The sequence below is a fragment of the Homarus americanus genome, unplaced genomic scaffold, assembly GCF_018991925.1.
Source record: "Homarus americanus isolate GMGI-L3 unplaced genomic scaffold, GMGI_Hamer_2.0 scaffold7626, whole genome shotgun sequence".
Lineage (NCBI taxonomy): Eukaryota > Metazoa > Arthropoda > Malacostraca > Decapoda > Nephropidae > Homarus > Homarus americanus.
In genome coordinates, this window is record NW_024718273.1 from 14,107,026 (window position 1) to 14,122,890 (window position 15,865).

The 15,865-nt window shown below is 41.1% G+C and overlaps 1 protein-coding gene across 1 annotated transcript in view; it reads left to right on the top strand.

Annotated features, from left to right (window-relative positions):
• Positions 1 to 5,760: 5,760 nt before the first annotated feature.
• Positions 5,761 to 15,865, top strand: part of LOC121859424 (gamma-aminobutyric acid receptor subunit gamma-2-like) — a gene marked incomplete in the record, with an annotated part of 138,498 nt that continues 128,393 nt past the window's right edge. Inside the window, 1 exon segment of the mRNA XM_042356223.1 lies at positions 5,761 to 5,899.

Sequence of the window (15,865 nt, forward strand, 5' to 3'; positions counted from 1 at the left end):
CTCCAGGCGAGGGTCTTCACCGGGTGGACCAGAATGTAATTCCATTAACGCCACGAAAATTATGCCAGTACTCTAAAATTTTTTCATCAGATTTTTCATTCCGCTGTGATTGATGTTGAGTGAGCTGAGAGTTGATGAGTCGAGCGTCAGTCTTCCCTGGGGAAATTATCAACCCGCTTGGCTTGACAATTAAACCTCCACTGTCATCTGGTCCTTAACACCGTTGTTGCAACAGTGGTGGCTTATTATATTAAATTATATTATATTATATTATATTATATTATATACGTGCATTAACCAGGGGACGCCGTGTTTCTTTTTTAGGGGCAGCTCACAGCCTATGTCCATGACTTCACTATTATCTACTACACAAACATCCACTACAATATCACCTACACTATTATCTGCAGTGTAGATTCTACACTTTCAATTTTAGGTGGGGGTCTTCCTCCTTTGGGGGGGTTGACGGTAAGTGAATGTTTTGGTACTGTATGGATTCCTGCACTTTTCCCCCAATTTTTTAAGTCAATTCTAAAACTTAACATTTTATGTTTCTAGGTTTTATGGACTTCGAGCTATGGCGTTGACTGACGTTAACCTAACCTAACCTAAACTAACCTAACCTCATTCCCCAAATAGTGTGAGAGTGGTTAATGTTCGGGTGAATTAAGCTGGGGATACTCGAACTTTATCATGTACCAGTTGTCTGCCAAAGCTTCTCACTCACCGTGGTACAATGTTTTACTCCCTTTAGCTTGTTTGTTTACCTAGTAATAATTAGTGGAGGAATAAGAAGTTAATCTTCTTAATGTCCCCACCTCTGGGAACACGGTGCGGAGTTACAGTGAGCCAAAATACTTGTATCTCAGTGTAAATGTGGTAATAGATGGCGCTGACAGTGAAGCATTCCCTGGATTTATGGTCCTTATAGCAAACCAGTTTTCATCATATACCAGTCGTCTTCCAGCACTATATCGTTATGTACTGTAGTGGAAATTAATGAACAGAGGGAAATATGTTTCAAAGGCAACGGCAATTTTTTTTCCTCTGAATATAAAAAGTAGAATTTTTTTTTTTAAATAATTAAAATGTTGATCATGTATAGTTACGCAAAAAATATCTTTGCAAAATTGTGTTGAAGAAATATTCGGCAACTGACGAAGGATTTTGACAACCCCACCGAGACAACAGGAGTCACAGTGTTCATTCTGAAATTCATTGACTCCGCACATAGAATTCACATTCCGTATGAGTTGGTACATGTTGAGATCAGTTTATTTCTCATAATATTTATGGTTAAATCAATAAACTTGTTTTATTACAGAAAAGTTAACTTTAGAGCATACAGGTAGCCCCCTACACACTGTGCCCCGTAGAGCCGCGCCTTGTTCCAAAAACATCTATAATATTATTTAATTATACAGTGTCTATTTACCATTAAATGTTGAAAGACAAGTTGATGCTCTGACTTGTGTCTCAGGTTAAGGTCATCAGGCAGCCTCTGTTTCTATAGCAAATATATTCATTGGTGCTGTTAATCAAAATGACTGAATCTCCTTTAAATATTTCTCACTTAATGATTAAAAAGTAATTAGTGTAATGGAAGGCACGGCAAAGTTAACACTCAACTTTAGAAACTATTATAATATACAGAACAATCGGCCTCAAACTCCACGTGCAGAACAATACCAGCATCACAGCCTGGCTCAAAAGTGAGAGATACGAGTGAATCCTAAGTTTATATCCGAAAGATAAGCCAGGAAACTTAGTTTCAGGTTCATCCCGGAAACCTATTGATTAGTTGGCTTTCAAAGCAACTGCCGGACCAGGGACGAGGCTGCCTCATAACTCTGGTTCAACAGTTGTTTGTACTAATTACTAATGGACGTTATTGCTGCCTCAGAACGCAGATTGGCCCATGAAAAACACTGCACTTAAAGTACCGGTATATTGTGGCGCCCCTAAATTCAACTTAAACCGAGTAGGTTTTTTGAGTATATAAAATTCAATAGAGCCATCATATAGCCAACGTAAAGTTTTACTAGGAAACCTGGGCATTTCTCCCAAAGTTTCTTTACAGAAATTCTAAAAAATGTTTCTAAATGTTCACAGAATAAATGGATGTAAATATACTTAAAATCACCTTGACTAATACACACTAAAAGCTGTGACGAGTGAGCTGTTGACTATGGCGGCGTTGAATATATACACAACCTAACTTGACTTAACCACTTGTCTACAGGGTCCCCTCTGAGTAGGAAAAGATTGTCTAGTGTTAGCGAAATTAAATACTAAAAGTGGCGTCCGTATAGTGAAGGGAATAAAAGAACGGTTGTGAATTATTCTTTGCTTGGTTCATGTTTGTTTGGTTACTCGAGTGTCACCTTTCAACATAGATTAATATATTGCTGGACGTTCGTGACCGCCACATGTTACAAGGAACTCTGAAGAGTTCATAAGTAATCAAAAAATTACATTTTTAATTTATTTTCAAATAGCCGTCACTTTTATATACACTGTTCGGTAATTCTGTTTAAAAGTTTTTGAGAAAAATAAATATTTAGTTGCTTCCAATAAAGTAAAACTTCACCGACTAAAAATCCATCCGACAAATCATTTTTCTAAGTGTTCTTAGCACCAGCGAAATACAGTAACTTAATGTGTTGAACAACCCAGAGAATACCACTTTTCACTACTCATTTTGTTCACAATTTGTCGCTAAATTTTAATCTAAACTGTATACATTATTCTTCTCACCATCTCACGAAGGGTGGTGGTGTGTAGGCGGTGTGTGACTGTATTCATGAACAAGTGCGCATGTTCCAGTCCCTGCCACGACCTTGTTTACCTCCCCACGGTACCACCCACAACTTCCCCTCCACTCTCTGACTTCCGCGAGATGCCAAGAAAACACACCCAATCAATTACCTGTGGGGGATACACTCAGTTGGTCAGTCCTGATTCCAAAATATTAAAGAACTCTGTGTTCAATAAGTTATGTTTATCCAAAATATACAATGCAATTGCGTGTTCAGTATCTCAGTTTCATTCTAAATATACAACACACTTCGATATTCACTCCTCACACATTAGCTTTATTGAGGATAAGGAAATATACTGTAATTATACTAAAAGCGGCCCAGAAAGTGAAATACAAGCGAGGCGTCGTCCAGAAAGAGACATTATAACGTGTTGCATATTCTGTTTCACCATTATGCAATTTGATTCAAAAGGAGGAGTGAAGGAAAGTGACGGGGAAGGTACAGTACATTAGTGATGATGAGGAAGAGGAATAACGATAGCAGGAGCTGGTGAAGCGGGCGAAGAAGAAGAAGAAGCAGAAGTGTAAGGAACTGATAATAGTTGAGGAAGTAGGGATGGAAAGTGGTAACAGGGAATGGATGGTGGGGGGGGATAAGAAATGGAGATGCAAGAAAATAATAATGAAATATATTGTAAGAAAACTGTAAAACTGAAGAAAAATAATGTAAATATTAAATAAAATAAGATGAACAGTCGGACAGCCTGAGAGAATATTATTGTTTGGACTAAGAGCTTGAAATCTTAAAATATTTTAACGTAAAGTTTAGATTTAATTTTAATCTTCTTGTCTTTCCAAGCAGCATATTTACCTAAGAGGAACATGTAATATTCAAGATGCATACTTGGCTCCGTTTATTGTGTGTTTGTGTTTAAAGTAAAGTCTTATGGGAGAGTTAACATACAATTTTAAACCTTGTTGGCTGTGCAATTATTATTATTATTATTATTATTATTATTTCTACGCTGTCTGTAATGGGCCGCCTGGCCACATTTTCGCCGTCAAGTTACGTCAAGTTAAATTTTATATTGATTTTTTTTTCACCACTGAGGTTCTGGTTAAGGGGATGAATAAATCCAGGTCCGGGACAAGTGTTGGTCCTTGTGTTGACTTTTGAATAAAAGTTGAAAACATTTAAAAATTTCATGCAATTTTTTTAGTCATTTGCCTCAAAGTTTTCCACTCATGAAGAGCGTCTTCTCGTGTCTGTGTACTGTACCTCACAGCCCAGGTTTATTGATAGAACTTATAACTTCAGGAAGATGTTTACTCTAGGAAAGTTTCCAGGTTTGGAATCCTCTTGGGTCAGCCAGAAGGTTTTGTTGTCGTTAGAGAGTAGTTTAAACTCGTCAGAATAAGTCAATTGTGTTTATTTGGCTCGTTGTTGGTGCTGAGAAAGCTGAGGTTGTACATGTGGTGAATGTCGTCTGGTGAAAGCTAATGCTTTTGGCTTAACGGTAAGGGCTAGAGGCCGCTGAGGACTGGCCACACCGTCCATTGTGGATTAATGAACTTCACAGGCTAAGGAGCTTAGTAGAGTTAAGCGGGGCATTTAGTACCTTAGTTGAGGAACTTTGAAATAGCAAGACCACTGAATTGGTTCCCGGCTGTCCAGAGTTGGTGTGAGAACCCGGAGAAAGGCCCTCTGGCTAGGAGAAACTAAAGGAAAAAAATAGCTCACCAAAAGAGCCATCCTGAGAATTTTTTTTCTTTTCCGTAAGTCAGTTAGGCAGGAGTGACTAGGGTGATGCACAGTCAGTGTCAGTGGGAGACGAGGGATTGTGCTCAGGTAGTCTCCAGGACGACGCCAGCCCAGACCGGGATGTGTCGAACTTGACATGTATGGGCGAGAGTGTACCCCAGTCTTTATTGCTCCGCCAGACAAAGACTTGGGCTCACGGTTCCCGGCATCACAAAGGCGGTCGTGGAAATTGGGTTATTAACGTTCGACCTTTATGTCTCATTCTGGAAGAAATGCCCGCGCCGCCTTTTATTATGAGCTCGCTATTAGGAAGAAATCTGCTGGGATGTGTTAATATTAAGTCCTAATAATCTTTGAGGAACTTGATGCGGTAGTTGGTGAAACTTGCTTGTCTGTCACCGTGTAATGATGATCTGGCTGTTTATTACTATACTCCTGGACCACTTTGGTGTAGGATGGGTCCTCTAATAAAACGGGAGCTTGGCAAGACGGCAGATACACATGAGACAACAAATATTAATATCCAATTATGTGCGGGATGGCTCTAGGGGTGCAACCAAACCTCTAAGAAGGGAGGAGAGTATATACACACATCAGGTAGAGAGGAAGGTGTAACACGAAGGTAGAAAGTGACGGGACAAAAAGTAGAAAACGTTATATAATCTTTGAGGTTTTAACATTTTTATCAAATATTTTGCACATGTTGACACACTGGGAGACTGATAAAGTAGGGCGTCACATGTACTACAACAGGCGGCAGGTTGATAGTGGCCTCCCACGGCAGGTTATATATTATATTCCAATATCAGTAATGGTGGAGTGGCAAGGGAAGCAGCCTCCAACATATCATTAGGGACACACCTGGTCCGGCCATGTCTGAGCTTAAGCTGTAAAGGATTATGACCACAGTTGGTAGATGTGGACTGTGGAGGTAAGGAAGTGTGGTCACAGCTGGTTGGTATGGAGGTGGTGGGTCGGGAGGTAAGAGAGTGTTCGCAGTTGGTGGGTGAGAAGATGGGGGGAAATGTGACCACAGCTGGTGGAAGGGGAGGTGAGGGAGTGTGGCCACACGTGGTTGATGGGAAGATAAAGGAAAGTGGTCACAGCTGGTTGGTGGGGAGATGGAGTGTGGCCACAGCTGGTTGAGTAGGGGACCTGCGGGTGGGTGTCTGGTGGGGAACTGCGTGCAGCGTATGAACAGCGGACCAAGTGGACAGCCAGCTAGACTCAGTGTGTCGTCAGCAGTGGAGGTGATCGGACGCGGCTAGGGGCGTCTCCCTCCCTCGCTGGTCGTCGACCGCCAGTATTAGACTAGTGTCATTCGAGCTTTGTGTTAGTCTGTCCTGAGACTTCTGAGTAATAATAATTATGTCAACGTGAGTAGTCAAGGAAAGGCATTTAAGTGAATATGTGATATAAACAATCATTATTATAACCAATAACAAAAAGGCGAACCAAGCGAAAGAAATTTAAAAGGAAATACTTTGCTTACTTTCACTGCATAATTGCAGTACTTTATACAGTATGCATGCCGTAAAGTTTTTCTGTATTACAAATTTATTTTTACTGAAATAATAACTTTAGTTTAAAATTAAATTGGGTAAAGTTTAAATGGAAGTTGTAAGTTTTTCAGGTGTGTGTGTGTGTGTGTGTGTGGAAAGGCTATTATGACTGTGTGTGTGTGACTGGTTATATTTTGTCTAGTTCGTATTTAGTGAAGCAATACACAAACACCGGTACTAGTATATAAGAGGAACACGTGCACCTATACCGCTGATGATCGTCATTTGTTTATATTCACTCCCAAGCCAATTATTGCAGTCTTCTAATCTTGTGCCAAATGTGAAGGTGAACATCTTTCAAGGTTTCTGTGATGAGTGACAAGGGAATCACTGAGGACAGACAGACACAGACAGAACAAACTTACTTATGATGATAAACAATTCACAACTAAATAAAACAGAAGCGGATCTCTGTTACCCTGACACCTGTTGCTGGCGAGGTGTGCCTGCCACAGTGTCACATGCCAGGAGTTAGTGTAGTAGTGTCACATGCCAGGAGTTAGCGTAATAGTGTCACATGCCAGGAGTTAGTGCAGTAGTGTCACATGCCAGGAGTTAGTGTAGTAGTGTCACATGCCAGGAGTTAGTGTAGTAGTGTCACATGCCAGGAGTTAGTGCAGTAGTGTCACATGCCAGGAGTTAGTGTAGTAGTGTCACATGCCAAGAGTCCGTATTGTAGTGTCATATGTCACGGGTTAGTGTTGTAGTGTCACATAGCAGGTTAGGTCGGTAAAGTGTCACATGACGGAAGTTATAATGACAGTGCCATAATCGTGGAGGTTAGTGTGGCATGGTGTCATTATGCAGGTACAAAATGTTAGTGAGTTATTATCAAGGTACAAATGTTAGTGAGTCATTATCAAGGTACAGATGTTACAGTGAGTCATTATCAAGGTACAGATGTTACAGTGAGTCATGATCAAGGTACAGATGTTACAGTGAGTCATGATAAAGGTACAAATGTTACAGTGAGTCATTATCCAGGTACAGATGTTACAGTGAGTTATTACCAAGGTACGAATGCTACAGTGAGTCATTATCAAGGTACAGATGTTAGTAAGTCATTATCCAGGTACAGATGTCACAGTGAGTTATTACCAAGGTACAAATGTTACAGTGAGTCATTATCCAGGTACAGATGTTACAGTGAGTTATTACCAAGGTACAAATGCTACAGTGAGTCATTATCAAGGTACAGATGTTAGTAAGTCATTATCAAGGTACATATGTTACAGTGAGTCATTATCCAGGTACAGATGTTACAGTGAGTCATTATCAAGGTACAGATGTTACAGTGAGTTATTACCAAGGTACAGGTGTTACAGTGAGTCATTATCAAGGTACAAATGTTACAGTGAGTCATTGACAACTAATAATTGTTACAGAAGGTTGGTGTCTACATCAGGTGAAATGGTGGATAAGTGTCAAGTTTCAGTACAGCAGTTAGGTGTCGTTATCAAGGGGTGAAATACTGTACACACACGGCGAGGATGTCAGGGAAGGGAAGGGAAGGGAGAGGCGAGAATAAATACGGAAGTGGAGGGGAGAGAGAACAAGGACGATGGAAATCTTTCTCTTTTTACGTCGCATATACCATGAGTCGTGCGTGTGAGGGGGCTGGCTCTCTCTCTCTCTCTCTCTCTCTCTCTCTCTCTCTCTCTCTCTCTCTCTGTTTCCCCTTTTCGTTCCTTTTTTCCCTCTCGCTCTCCCTCCCCCTTTCTACGTTCCTTCATACTTCCCTCCTAAATCCCCTCCCTCTTTTCCTTTCCCGATTCCTGCTCACCCCTTAATCCCTCCATGCTTCTTTACCTAGATTCCTTACAGTACCTCCTTGCTAAATCCTTCTCTTCCTCCCTACTGCATCCCTTCCTACCTCCCCCCACATCCCTTCCTACCTCCCCCCACATCCCTTCCTACCTCCCCCCACATCCCTTCCTACCCCTCTAAATACTTTCTCCCTCTGATTCCCGTCTTCTTCCTAATTCCATTCTAATTCCTCCATAATCCCTCCGTTCCTTCCTTCTAAATCCTTCCCCACCTCCCTCCTCCCTCCTCCCTCCCTCCCTCCCTCCCTGCTTCCCTCTCCCATGGCTACGTAGACGTTGTGCACCACCTACCTACACCATCTCTGCATTGTGGAGTAACATATTCATCTCTTATCTGCATCGTGTATGAATGCTCTTGCCTGTTGTGACTCTCTAAGGGAGGAGCTGACGGTCTCGACACAAGCAGGGAGTAAAGGCCGAGCGTGCAACAGTAATGGAGTGGAGTGGTGTAGTGGCGAAATGCTTACCACTGCGGCATTTGGTGTTAGTGGCATTACCTTTGTATCGTTGTGGCGTCCCTGAGGGTGTGTGTGTGTGTGTGTGTGTGTGTGTGTGTGTGTGTGTGTGTGTGTGTGTGTGTGTGTGTGTGTGTGTGTCCTCCCGAAATTATACAGTACGGTTTACATTGTTACCATTGTGTTCTCTGGATCTCTCAAGTTTCGTCTAGATCTTCTTCATGTTCTTTAAATATCCTTTAACGTTATCTTCACTGTTTTTTCCGACGTTCTCTATACCTTTAGAGTTTTCTAAACTATGTACGTGTTCTAGGAAACCCCTTAAGTTTTCACCCATTCCCTCTTTAACGTTCTACAAACCTTTAACTTTATCCAAACCTCCTTTAACGTTCTCTGATATCACAGCGTCTTCTCGAAATTGAAGGAGAAGCGTATGCTGCCGCAAGGGAACGGTACACAGAAATACATGCAAATAGGTATACCTGTGAGCAGCAACAGCCTCAGCCACACGGGACAGGGGTGGTCTGGTGGCTCCCTCTCCCAATGATGTTTATTATTGTTCGTTTGGTCTTTCACTTGAGAATATTAATAAAATTCGTTTTTATTTTGGATGTCTTGAGAAAATTGTCAGTTTTGGTTTAAATTTTTTAAAGTAAGTCGTCGGTTTAGTTGTTTGTTCTCTCTCTCTCTCTCTCTCTCTCTCTCTCTCTCTCTCTCTCTCTCTCTCTCTCTCTTGTGAAGGTAAACACATTCCTTTAACTTTTACTGAACACAAACTTCAATTAACTTTCGTTGTGAAAACACGGATTTACTTTCACCGTGTAGAAAAGGATTTACTGTCACGAAAGAAATTGGAATTAGCTTTCCACTGCAGATACTGGGATTAACTTTCACTATAGAAAGAGAGATTAACTTTCACTATAGAAAGAGAGATTAACTTTTACTGTACAAAAGTTATGTAGAAACTGAGATTAACTTTCACTGTGTACAAACCGGGATTAACTTTAAATTAAAAAAAAAAAGCCTTGGAATAATTGTATGCGTTTCTCGTAATCCACCAGCTGAGTCAACGTGTCTCTGCGTGTAAGATATACTAAGGGGTATCGTCACGTTAAGCTTCAATACGTCAAGCTGGAGGTGACGGCTGTGTACTGCTGTAATGCCTAAGACTGTAACTCGATTGTAACATTTAATTTGTTGGCTGTTTGTTTGTACTGATACATAGACTATAGTTAAGGTTTGTGTATTGATATATACTCTAGGTAATGTTTATATAATAATACATATTCTATAAGTAATGGTTATATATATTAATATTTGTACAGTAATATAAATTTTCTCTCCAGTGTTTATATCTTGGTACATAAATTACTAAACCTTTGATTATTAATACATAGACTGTAATTAATGCTTCCATACATAGACTATAGTCAGTATTTCAGCACAGTAACATGTAATTTTTTTTTTTTTTACATACTAGTTGCAGTGAGTGTGAAAAGTGTTTACATAAGAGGTGCAGTGATGTAAGTGGCAGACTGGAGGATGCTGTTGACATTAAGTGTGTGTGTGTGTGTGTGTGAGTGAGTGATCACGTGGACTCAGTAAGGATGGTAAAAGCTCGATATTAGGGGAAACTCTTTTATCTTTGGAATGTATCGATGAGTATTGCTGCCTTTGTGACATTCTGGAGGGGCTGCAAGAGTCAGAAATGGTTTGAAGAATTTTAGGGACCCGCTCTCCGCTCTAAAAAAAAAAGTTATATATAGCCGGTGTTCAGAAGTGTGTTATTGTATGGCAGTAAAGCAGGCAAGGAGGATGTCTTCTCGTGCCCTCGGTTTAGAATTCCAAGACTAGATAGAAATGAAATGAGAATTGGTAAGTTAGATGTGTACTGTGTCGTTCAGAGATAAGATGGCGGCTGGGTATTGAGAGCATTGGAGAAGTTCTACGTCGGGGGGGAAGCTGAGATGGTTCTGATATATGGAGAGAATGGAAGAGGGACTGAAGCGTCCAAGAGTAAGTCAAGAACAACACGGGGTGAGGTTGTGAACGATGATCTTGAGGTTGAACACTTGGTAAGAGAGACTACGAGAGATCAAACTAAAGACACCATCAGGTAATCACGGCTAGTTAACCCAGGCAACTGTGGAAATTGACTGTAAAACGTTGATGACGATGTTGAGACTGTAACAAGCTCGTGTTTTTAGTGCCTCTAGATCTTAATACAAACACTGTAACTGACATACATATTATACATAGACTGTAGCTATAACGTGGTGGTACCGTAACTTCACTACAGTATAGCCAGTCGGTCTCATTCAGTTTATAAGAAAAATCCATTAATGCTTGTAACCTAAACACGACTCTTATCTGGTAACACCATTCCCCTGTCCTTCAGTTGCCGGGACAGACACTTAATACTTAGAAAAAAGGGGAAAGGGACACTGTGTGAGAGTGAGAGGGGGGGGGGGTGGTCAAGAGAAAGGGATAGAGAGATAGCAAGAGAAATTAGAGATAGAAAAGTAAGTGAGAAAAAAATAGGGCAAGCATCAGAGAAAAGACAAACAAATGAAGATAAAGAAATTGAGATAGAGAGAGAGAGAGAGAGAGAGAAGGAAGAACTTTGAGAAAGAGAGAGAAAGGGGGAGAAAGAGACAGACAGAGAAGTTATATATGTGAGAAAGAGAGGGGAGAAGGAAGAACACAGACAGACAGACAGACAGATTGAGAAGTTAGATATGAAGTTGGGTCCCTGTTCGTCCCAATAGAACTTTAGGTATTGTGCAGAAACTATTTACCAATACACAAAGAGACGAGGTAAGGTCTAATTCCCACTTCCGAACCCCTGAAACTCTGAACCCCATAACCCTGAACTCTGAAAGCTTGAATCCTGAAACCTTGAACCTCAACCCCCTGAAACCGTGAAACCTTAACCCTTGAAACCTTGAATCCTGAATCCCTGTTATCTTGAAACACGAACTCCTGAATCTAGAATCCTGAAACCTTGAATCCTGAAACCCTGAATCCCGAAATCTCGAAACGTTGAATCTCAAACCCCCTGAAACCTTAAATCACGAATCCTTAAAACCTTGAATCCCTGAAACTCGGAATTAGGAACCACTTGAATCCTGACCCCTGAAAACTTGAAACCCGAACATCTGAAACCCCGAACCCCCCAATACCCCGAACCCGAACTCTCCTCGACCTTTACGGAGATAACGAAGCCATATTTCTCGGTAATGAAACCCGATTTTTCCTCATTGCTTGTAATCTTTTTTAATTGGTTATGAGGAACTGAAATGTATATTATCACATTTCCATGAGTATTGTAGTGATTCTTTTTTTTTAAATAGCTGTGTAGGTAATAACAGTCAGATAATTGGAATATACGTAAAATTATTAGATGAAAGATTGTTTTTATTTTGGTTTTGGTTTTAATTTGAAAGTATAACGTTTTAGATTAAGCCTTAAGGGGTTTTTGGGGGGGATTTCTGGGGACACATACGACACATATATAGGAAAGAAAAACGATTATATTATTACAAACGAGAGACAAGGGTGGTATGTAATGATACATATTTTGGGGTTAGGTTAGGTTAGGTTAATTTAAGTTTGGTTGGATTGGTTAGGTTTTGTTGGTTAGTTAGTTTAGGTTAGTTAGGTTAGATTAGGTTAGGTTTAGTTGTTTGGGCTAGGTTAGAATAGGCTTGGTTGGTAAGGTTTATGAAAGTAAATACTGACTTAATTATTACTGTAACGGTTCACAATAAGTCACCCAATCACTTAAGAGTAAATCAATTGGTATATAAACTGAAGTAATTTATATAAGGTTTAACTCTTTGGTTTAATTTCTGAGTTTACTGTATTGGAAATGTGGAGAGATCCGAGAACAGTGTGAATGGTAGTATCGCTGGAAATAGTTTAGAAATTTTATTGCCTAGTGGTCACCATATCCTGTCGTGGCTTCGTCAAGAGGAGGCGAAGTGAGTGGATGGGCAAGAGGGACATCCATGAATTATTGAACGTCTTTCCTCCATCCATTCTCCTTTTTTTACTATAAGAGTTGTTATTGTCTTCGTTGTCTTGAGCGGTAAACTACTCCAAAAGCTTGTTAGTTTCTCATTGAAGGGAAAGGCTTTTGTATCTCACACCAACACCCACATTGATGGGAGGGAGTGACATGGATGACTCTATTTGTCATCGTAGGATTCGAGGTGATACGGTTTGCTTGCTATCTGAAACTTCGTGTGGGTATGAATCCTTTTCGGACAATTCTGTTGTTTCTTGTATCTATTGCAAGAAGATGTGGCCGGCTTAATTCTGTGTGCAGCCAGCTTGATTCTGTGGACGGCCAGATTGAGTATGTAGCAGCCAGCTTGAGTCTGTGTCTGCCATCTTGAGTCTGTATCCACCAACTTGACTGTGTCAGTCAGCTTGAATCTTTGGCCACCATCTTGAGTATGTGGCTGCCAGCTTGAGTCTTTGGCCACCAGCTTGAGTCTTTGGCCACCAGCTTGAGTCTTTGGCCACCAGCTTGAGTCTTTGGCCACCAGCTTGAGTCTGTGGCCACCAGCTTGAGTCTGTGGCCACCAGCTTGAGTCTGTGGCCGCCAGCTTGAAGAAAGGGTTGAAATTCTGTCGTGTTCAGTGCTTTATATCGTCCTTCACATCATGTGTCGTCTACATCACCCCATTTATTATTTTCCATCAACAAAATCGTTTCCTTAAAAGTCGCCGCAACAGCTCCAGCTAATCTAAGCCCTGGATTCAATTTCCTATTCCCAAGGTCGTATGATCCATGCCAAGGGTCTCATTACCCACTCCGAGCATTTCATTCCAAAGTCTGGGGATTTTGTTACCTGTTCCAGCGAATTCCATTTCCCAGGATCACTTTCATCCAGCCATAAGGTTCAGTTACTTGGGTCGAGGGTCATTAACACCTTCAATACAATAATTTAACCCACCTGACTACAGTATCATCGTATTCGAAGGAAGAGGTCATCGTTTCCAGTGGTTCAAGGGACTCTACTCCAGGGATGATATTGGTATTCTCAAGGAGTTAAGTCATCGAATTCAAGGGGTTAAGATACTGTAATCGATGGACTAGTTTATTGTACTCGGAGGTTGACATCGTACTGAAGGGGCTATGAAAACGGAGACGTGCGGAAGGTACCAGAGATGTTACTTAGAGACATTAATTAACGAAATAACAACAACTGGTAACTGCTTCAGCGTGGAGTTGCCAAGTGTAGCTAGAGAAAGAAATAATAATGTCACTAATATAAGAAGGCGAAGTAACGTATAACATTTGCTCGGTAATAATGAATGAACAAATTAAACGATGTGGTCGGTATTGCATTTGACCGCCTTCACTTCCCTCATCTGTAACGTTAGGTGCCCATTTACAGTTGGGTGAACTGAGGGTGCCCCGAGCTCGAACTAGTGACCCAAAGGACAATATGCGAGCACTGTAGCCCCTCTGCCGCAGAACTCCATTTGTAATATAGAGAAATGGAAATTTAAATGTCTGTTGACGTTGTGAACAAGTAATTGATGAGGTGTGTTGGGAGGGGGTGGAGGGAGGTAGCCTGTATAATGAAAGAAAGATAGAAGTGAAAGTTGAATGAACAAATAGATGTTAATGAAGCGAATGAATTGGTGAAGAAAATTTATAGGCACCATCTGTACAGCTACGGAAGGTTAGATTGCGTTAGGCTAGGCTAGGCTAGGTTAGGTTATATGAGATTAGATTAGGTAAAGTTAAGGTGAGTTTAAAGTAGGTTAGGGTGGGCTGTAGGCCAGACTGTCCTATCAATATTTTTCCTTCTTGATTAATTAAAAAGTTAATTGTTGTGTGACAATGTCGTCTGTGTGCGTCTGTGTGTCTGTCGTTGTATAGGAGTGTGTATGTGTCTGTGTAGGTTTTATTTATATATCTCCTTTGTCTTTGTATATACTTTTGTGCATGTACCCGTGTGTGTGTGTGTGTGTGTGTGTAAAACTATACTTTATGTTGTGGACCTAAATTTCACATACACCAAACTGCTAGTCGAGCCGCAAAATTTACCACCGCTACAATCTTTCTCGCTCACACAACTTCTCCCTTACTGCCAGAAAAAAAATGAGTGTCAGAAAATTGAATACCACTGTTACGTAAAGGAGGAAAGTGGGGGGGGGGAGGTGAAGAAAGAAAGGATGTGGCATTATAGTAGTTACTCACCTGCCCTCTTTACCTGACACCATGACAGATGAGGCCTATACATCACTGTTATAGGGCGGTGTAGGGTGTCCCTCGGGCTGTCGAATGTTCAAGGGCCTCACTACAGAGATTAATGCCACCCAGTAGAATATAACCTCTCGCTATTCGGTGATTTTTTTTCTCTCTCTCTCTCTCTCATGTAAATTTATCTCCCTCTACCGCTTGATGTCGTTGTAGATGTATAATTTCTCTTCGCGTGTCTGTTAGTACGTGGTCTTATTCGTCCACCCAAATGCGTTCCTCCATGAAGAAAATATTGTTTAGTCTTTAAACATAATAAGAACGGATTTATTTTTTACATGCATTTGCTCTACCCGACGGAAAATGCACGTGTGGCTTAATGCTTATGTTATGTGTGGTATAATGTTTGTTATTTTTATTAGTGTTTGTTTATAGTAAAGTGTTATGGTCTTGAACAGCTATAAGTTTGTACATGTTAAGGAGAATTGCCTTTGTCTGATGTTTTCTTGTTGATAATCGAGTTGGAGATGTCATTTGAAACCTGTAGTTGGGCAGATTTACGTGATGTCTGAGGTTGGTGGGTTAACTGATGTGTTGGGGAGGGGGTTCAGTTGACGTCTGGACACGGGGTTCAATTGACGTCTGGACAGGGGTTCAGTTGACGTCTGGCCACGGGGGGTTCAGTTGACGTCTGGGCACGGGGTTCAGTTGACGCTCAGTTGACATCTGGACACGGGGTTTCAGTTGACGTCTGGACACGGGGTTCAATTGACGTCTGGCCACAGGGGTTCAGTTGACATCTGGACACGGGGGTTCAGTTGACGTCTGGACACTGCTTTAGTTAACGTCTGGACACTGGTTTAGTTAACGTCTGGACACTGGCTTAGTTAACGTCCTCGACCCCCCCCCCCCTCAAGGCTTTCTTCAGCCATTAACCTAAATATTAAGTGTGAAGACAGACTCAGACTTCTCTTGACCATTTGATTTGTTTATAATAATTCGAACATGAATGGTATCACTGACTAGTTGAGGGGGAGGTGAGGGAGGGGGGGAGGTGAGGGAGGGGGAGATAGATGGAGGGACGAGAAGGCCTCATCTAAGTAGGCCGTAGATGCGACAGCAAGATTGATTATACTTCTTTTCACAAGTTGGGATGGTGAGAGGGAATCACTCTAAGGGGGATTGGGAAGAATTAACGGGATGGGATTGGATTGATTGTAATGTTTTTGTCTGTTAGTTGTGCGTCTCGTTAACCTGTATAAAAAAAAATGTGTTTTCTT